Source organism: Halichoerus grypus, chromosome 11 (assembly GCF_964656455.1).
Source record: "Halichoerus grypus chromosome 11, mHalGry1.hap1.1, whole genome shotgun sequence".
Lineage (NCBI taxonomy): Eukaryota > Metazoa > Chordata > Mammalia > Carnivora > Phocidae > Halichoerus > Halichoerus grypus.
The window spans coordinates 107,878,703-107,886,916 of record NC_135722.1 but is presented as its reverse complement, the minus strand read 5'-3'; positions in this window follow the sequence as shown (position 1 = coordinate 107,886,916).

The following is an 8,214-nucleotide window of genomic DNA, read 5'->3' as shown; positions in this document are numbered from 1 at the left end:
ACAGTGGGATGTGAGTGGTGGGTAGGGTGGTGGTCATCAACAGTTTATTAGGGTAAGTGATTCTAATTTTAGTCTATAGATTATTAGAAGCCATTGGAAGGATTTTAAGCATAAAATGACTTTGATAGTGAATAAACAGTGCACTATTACTTAAAAGGATCCCCTCAAGCTTTGCCTCTGTCTCCTATGACTCCAAAGGGGAGATTTAATGAAACTGTTCAATCAGGTGCTTCCTCCTTCCAATGTACTTGTTTGTTATTGGCAAATAGGTAAATTTAAAAATAACGGATGTCTTAAAAAAGGAGATAGCTTATTTATTGACAGATCCACTCTCTCACTGTCCAATTACATGGAACTGACCGAGTTACCGGTTTATTGTTTTCCCCAAACTTGGGACTGAATGTTCCTTGGGCACTTCTGTGGCTCAATAAAAATCTTTAGAAGTATTTACAGAGCTCATAAATCTTAATGAGGCTGACTTAGAGATGAAAAAAGTTCAAATAAAATGTATGAAAATAAAAAGCCATCTCCCTGCCCAAAGATTAACTCTAATCCAAACAAAGCATCCAGCTCAACTTTGTGTAGCTGCAAAGATTATAGAAAGACATGGGTTACACGTTAGTGCTCAAACTTCAGGACTTTTTCTGTTTGTTTATCTATCTAATTGATTGATTGATTGATTTTATCTTAATATTGAAAACTCAATATGAACTATAAGGACCCTGTAAAATTAGATATAACCACGTGTATTGTTGTTTTATCTGATTTGTATTATACTCATCTAGTTGGCTTATTTTTGTACAACATTTTTGTAAAGCCAGCCCAGCATTTATCAGCTTTATATGCAGAAACTCCATGAGAAACCATTCAAAAGACATTTCTCCTCTGCTGGATTCACTACTTACAGCACCAAGCATAGCTGAAACTGCTTAACAAAATGTATGCCTCAAAAAGAAATTCTGTGTATGCAATGCAAAGCCTGAGAATGTAAAGATGGAGATGAACCTGAGCCAAGTCTAAGTGCTGGCTCCCAGACTAAGTCCTCAGCATCTCGGGCTGAGGCCTGGGTCCCTTCTGCGGTTGGGGAGGGAGGATTTGAGAAGTAAAAGTACAGTCTGGTGTTAGGGTGGTAAGAAGAGAAATAGACAAAACTCTTAGTGAATGAAGTATTTATTTGGGAATCCAAAGGCACCACGTGTGTGGTTAACAACCCTTGGGCCGGTTGAAGAGGCTCAAAATCTAACCTGCACACTCTCAACAAACTATAAACCTGAGGATTAGAAATTAAATGTTTTTGAGTAAACATCTAAGTGTTTGCTTAGAGATAAACTTGAGAATTATGCTTTTGTTAAGCTGTCTATGCTTTGTTCCATTAAACAAAATGCTTTGTATGTATTTGAAAGAGATGATTAATAAGTTACGTGTTTTGCATAAAAAGTTTGATTTGTTGTTGGGAAGAGACTATCCTGTGCCTCCCTAATATTCACCAAAGATGATCTCCACCAGTTTGGCAGACATATTAATCAAGATTCTTTCATTTGCAAGTGTCAGAAACGTAACTCTATCTAATTAACACAGGAAAAAATGAGCTCATGTATTTGGGAAGTTGATGGGAGCTGACACTTGTTCTGTACCTACTATGTGTGTGGTAAAAGCCTGTATTCTAGAATCAGATGGTCTGAGTCCCAATCCTGGCTTTGCTTCTTCCTAGCAATATGACTTCGGGTGAGTCGTTTTCTCTATGCGCCTCAATTTCCTTATTTATGAAAGGAAGACAATAATGGCCTATACTCCATGGTGTTGCAAGGATTTAGTGAAATACTATGTATAAAGTGCTTAGAGCAATGTTACCATTTCCTTAATCCTGACAACACCCCAATGAAGAAGTTATCATTTTTCAAAGGAATGAACAGACTTAGAAAAGGTAAGTGATTTGCCCAGAGTCACACGGCTAGCTGAGGTGGGGCTGTCTTTCTACCTCTCTGTGTTGGCTTCTGATCAGTGAGAAACATGCTTTGAGAAGATTAATCTGGTGCAGGATTATAAAATGAGTTAGAAAGGAGGACAGAAAGCAGCTCATGGAGAAACCACAGCAAAAATCCATCACAGAAGTCATGAAGGTCTGAGTTTGAGTAGCAGAAGCTGGAACACATAAGACAAAGTGGATTTGGAAGATATCATGGGGTGGGTGGACTCAGCCCTGGGTTGTACCGTAAAGGAGAAAGGAATTGGAGGTGAGTGTGACAAGAACGGATGTCCAGCAGCTGGCCCAGTCCCAGTGCCTGGTGCATAACAGATGCTCAATCAGGTTTTTGTTTTCGTTTTTCAGTGAATGAATAAATAACAATGAGACCTGGGGTCTCTGGGAGAATTGTGTTGTAGGGAAATTCAGGAGAAAAAGCAAGTTTGCGAGGGAGGCTGATGAGTTTCATTTTCAGGGCACTCCGTTGGAGAAGATAGCCAATATCAGGAGACCCCCAAACAGCTGGGAATGGAAGATCAGGTGGATTTCAGAACTAGAGACAGAGACTTCAGAGTCTTCAAGGGGGATGTGAATTTTGGAGCCATATGATAAATGGAGATTTCCAATGGAGAAAATACCCACAAGAGAAGAGAGACAAAGGCAGGTCAATTAGGCAAGATTGATGCAGAGGAGCTTGAGGGGTGGGCTGCTCAGGAGGAGCCAGAGAGAGTGGAGGTGAGCCAGGCACCACCCAGAGGGCAGAGAGGCCCGCGTGACTGGCAGCCACAGCTGAGGGCCACGCAGCACGAGGGGGAGAAAGCCCACAAGAATTGAAGATGAGGGCCATTAACCGGAGCTGTTCCAACAAAGCAATGGGAAAGGAAGCTAGATTTCACTGGGTCGAGGCGTGGGTAGATGAGGTTTTCCAGCTGGTGGGCTTCTGTCCTTCCCTCTGAGCCCGATGCTGATAAAGGTCCCATCTTTCCAGACTGCTCTTACTCAGAGGCGAGAGCACCGCTGCAGCGGCAGCACGCTTTGTTTTGGGGGAGAGCTGGCTCAAATTCTTCTTTTTTCTCTGTCACTCTAATGAGGCTGGGTGGGGCTTGAACTGGCCCCCATGGGTCCCCTGGGCCCACCCCGGCCCCTCTCAAAGCCCAGAGTTAGAAGTCCCTCCTGGATAAATGACCTATGTCTTCTCTTACTATCTGAGAAGGGCCAGAGAGAAAACAGAGAAGGGCGGCAGGGAGATGTTCATAGTCTTTACCTCTCCCGTCAAACGTTCATTTTCATATTTTGTCTCTCACAAAACACAGAAAGACCAAATAACGAATGAGACCCCGGTTTTCCCAGAGCAGCGGTGTTAAAGGATTGTTTCTTAGGAGCGGGGAGGTCTTCGCAGAGCCCTAACCTGTGTGGAAGAACCAAGTAGAAAAGATGGTGAGTTCGGGTGGACCGTGAGGGCTTTGAGTTTCTGAATGGCGCCCGGGTGTCAGTCCTCGAGTATGCTGGCAGGAGGGTCTGTGGTTCAGGGGAGGGCAGAGGCGGTGAGAGCCATTAGATTGCTGTTGTCTTGCTCCTCCTCGTGATCAGTCCCGCCGACCACACCCTGCTCCCTTTGCCTTTGCTGGGCCCACTCCACGTCCGCATTACTCTCATGGAGACTCTCACAGGACACCTGCCTTCCCTCCCTGTCTCTCCTTTCCTTCTCGTTTATCCACTGCTCTCAAATTAACCTGGAAACTCAGCTTTATAAGACTCCCCACATGAGTGGCTCTGGAGCACAATGATCAGTATTAGAAAAGCCATACGGCCAACAAAAGAGCATTTTTCTAATTTCCTGTTTTCCCCTCCATGACCTGCTCAACTTTTATATGATGATAAAGGCCTACTTTCCATCTCCCCCATCTGACCCCATCCTGCAACCCACCATGGCAGAAGCAGCAGGGGAGGCAAGGAAGAATGTCTTCTCCCTTTATTTCTAGCGGAATCCATTTTTTTTCTTCCTTTACACATAAAAACATTCATGGCTACACATTAGGACTTCTTACTCAGTAGAATGTTATTGAGGTCATACATAGTATGGATTCATGTGGTTGGAGATGCATACATATATTTCTGTGCATCACAGTTCAATGGAACAGCACCACAAAGAAAGAAAACATAACCCACCATTCTTATTGCTACTTTAACAAAATGTTTTAAATTGTTTCTTCCAGTTAATAGTGTAGGAAGAAAAATGGGGAAAGTGCATCATTTTACCAGAATGAGCCATCAGAGATCTAAATAAATGGACCAAATGAGTTTGTTTGAATGTTCCCATTCACACAGGATTACACATTCAAATAAAGCTGTGTACATTTATTTGAATGTGTAATCAAGGAGCTGAGCATAAGTAGCACTTATTTCCAAGTGTAACTTCCCTGGTTTACACATGTGGGTACCTCAATGTGTTGTTAAAAAGCAGAAAGTGGTTCTTTCTCTATGCATTTTATGCAAATGTTACAGCTTTTGCTATTGTTTATCAGCTTCATTGCCCCTCATGCACAAGGCACCTGTACATATTAACAGTCATGCTGCTTCCAAAGGAAGGTTATATTCTAGTTTCTCAAGTTTTCTGAGCCTTCAAGTCACATCACACTTCGAGAAAGTTAGAGTTCACTCATTCCTTCATTTTTCGTTCAACAAATATTTGCCAGGCACTGTGATAGTTGCTGGGCGACAAAGATATTTGAGTGAACCACCTGGGCTTTTTATAGTGCCTGTTCCTCCTGGTCTTAGTACTGTTTGTTGGGAGGAATCTCTCATGGTTTACGACCCAACGCGTTTTAGGCCATTGACCTTTTTAGGCTACTACTTGGTTCTTTGGGAGCTCATGCTATCGTGTGTGTGATGTGGCATGAGTCCAAACGGGGACCTGCATGGGTCAATATTTAAAAAGTCGTTAACCAAACTGAAAAAATGTTTAAAACGGTGCTATCCGTCTACCTTATTTCTCTCTTCACAATGGCTGGAAGGCCAAGTTTGAGTTGAGAATTCTTGGCTTCCTCGGAGTTCTTTGCTGGACTGTGGCAGCACTGGGGAGCTAGCCCCTGGCCCCTGGCCCCTGGTGAAGGCCTGTGAACACTCCATTCTTCTCACACCCTTGGTTCTGTCTGCCCCACAAGGGGCTTTGCATTCCCGTGGGCAGGCACTGTGGTCCACACATCCACTCTCTGTCCATGCTGCATGAACAGTTGAGCAGACCAAGTGAAAAGAACTGAGCAGAACCTAGAAGCAGTTTGGGGCCACTTGGGAAGGAAATTTGGGGTCCCTGTACCTGGAAAGAGGCCTAGAAGAGGGGATGTGTGAGCTCTGGCCTTGCTGATGGAACCACCAAGTGGTTCTCCTGACTGCAAGCACACAGCTGGACAACTTGTGAGCATCATCCACGTGCCTTGCTTCTTCATCACACAAGTGTTCATGTCTTTCCTGTGGGTGCCTCTCTGGTCCTCCTTGGCCTTTTCTGCACAGCCATCACTGTAGGTGGGAGCATGAGAAAGAGAAGACCACACAGACAAACATGATTCTAACTTTCCTTCCTCCTTCTACCCAACCTCATCCCCTTTATGGTGACACAGACCTCAGGGAGTGAGCCACACCTTGGGGGGTGGGGAGGGCTGTGCTGGCCTGAGTGCTATCGGTGTGTTTTGCACTAGGACAGAGCTCTTTCGGGACCCAGGAATTTTGATGACTCCCACCTAAGCTCTTCCATTAATTCTAAACAAAGTGTGGGAAGGGGAGAGAGGCAGCAGCAGATGGAAAGATGCTGCTGGAGAAATACAACTACTGGGGGGTTTTCAGGGTTAAAAAAGAGGTATTTTCATGTGTATATTTTTTCAAAATCTGAATTATCAAGAAAGAAAAATAGTTGACTAAGACCTTGGTATTGAATAACTGAATGCTAGTGAGAAATGCATATGTCACATGATGCAAAGCTATATAGATATGTCTCCATAAAAATTTGCATGAGTAGATGACTTACATTAGCAAGATGGTGATGATGGTGATGATGGTGATGATGATGGTGGTGATGATGATGGTGATGATGATGGTGATGATGGTGGTGATGATGATGGTGATGATGATGGTGGTGATGATGGTGGTGATGATGATGGTGATGACGATGGTGATGACGACGGTGATGATGATGGTGATGTTGGTGGTGATGATGATGGTGGTGATGATGGTGGTGATGATGATGGTGATGATGATGACGGTGATGATGACGGTGATGTTGGTGGTGATGATGATGGTGATGATGATGATGGTGATGATGATGGTGATGATGATGGTGGTGGTGATGATGGTGGTGATGATGATGGTGATGATGATGATGATGATGGTGATGATGGTGATGATGATGATGGTGATGATGATGGTGATGATGATGGTGATGATGATGATGGTGGTGATGATGATGGTGATGATGGTGATGGTGATGATGATGATGGTGGTGATGATGGTTGTGATGATGGTGGTGATGATGATGGTGGTGATGTTGGTGATGATCATTAACATTTATTGAGTGCTTACTCTGCGTCAGACACTTTTGTAAGATTATACATTAACTCATTTAATCTTTCCAAAACCCTCAGGACAGATACAATTAGTGGCTGCATTTTGCAAATGAAAAATAAGGCACAGAGCTGTCCGACAACTTGGACATGTAATATTGTAAATTTGGATGTGACTCCAGAGCCTATACTTCTAACCACTGCACATAGAGACTGAAGTGTCATCATCGCTGAACTAGAGTGTCTTCTTTTTGTTTTGGTTAGGTTTATTTTTATTTTTACCTGCTACAGAAATAAAAGATTGGTGACCTACTTATCAATAAACATACTTATCGATTTTCTAGCATATCTCTAATAGTACATTTTTTTTCTCCAGGAAGTTTGGGGGTACCATGGTTTGTGTTTTACTTGTCCATTTCTTTTCCACCTCTGTGACCCCCTTGTGATGTTAGTTTTGTCCCCACTGGGTCTCCATTTTGTCCTTGACCCCTATTAGACCTTGAGCTGAGTGAGTGAATGAGACCCGTGGGCCCTTCCTAGTGATTACAGTGTATGGTTAGACTAATTGCTGAATGAAGCAGTTTGATTAAAGACAGTGTCTATTTGAAGGAAGATTAGAATCCAGGACTGAAATATTGACCCAGTGGGAAGAAAAGGGATTATCTCATGAAAAAAGCATGGCATCAGTTATTTGGTACAACATATAAAGGAATTGTCTGACAAAGACAGTTTCAATGTTTCTTCTTCACTGAAACAGATGACAATGGTTTTGGAGATCTAGCCCTTTCTCTAATCCAGTTTGGTCTTCCTGAAATGGAGCTTGTGGTGTGTCATTCTAGCCCAAAGTACTGCAATAGGTCACTGTTGCTTATGGAATTAATTTCAGGCATTTGCAACTCAGCAAAATATTCCTCAAACTCCTTTGTCATGGGAGTTTTACTACCTCCTTTTATTGCTTTTGTACATCAATCAGATGAAACTTGTTTCTTCTTACTCATTATGATCCCATTATTTCCTCACCTTGAAATACCTCTTTTAGTCCCACTCTTGTTTTTACATATCCAGATCTTACTCACTTCCAAAGTCCAGCTCATATTTTCATAAAATGTTCCTAATTCCCCACATGGAAGTAACTTTTCCCACTTCTGAATTCCCAGGACATGTGCTTATTTCTCTTAATACAAATAACATTCTCAGGGCACCTGGGTAGCTCAGCATCTGACTCTTGATTTCAGCTCAGGTCATGATCTCAGGGTCTTGAAATCGAGCCCCACTTTGGGCTCCATGCTCAGTACAGAGTCTGCTTGAGATTCTCTCTCTCTCTCCCTCTGCCTCTTCCCACCATTGCACTCCCTAAATAAATAAATACATGCATATATACATAAATAAATAAAATCTTTAGAAAAAAACAAAAACAAATGACATTCTCAACCCTGCTTAATAGTTCGGTCATTATCATCTCCATATTGACCTCTTGATACAGGACATATATCTAAATCATCTTTGTATTTATTAAGGCACTCAGCATGGCACTTTGTACATATTAGGTACTGAAGTATATGCCATTTTGAAATGAATGGATGACTATGAACAGATGTTCTCAGATCATATCTGAAACAGATTTAAGTCCTTTTCATATCTCTTTAATAATAAACACATCACAGTGGAGGTTCTAGTGACATCTAGAGACCCTTGTAG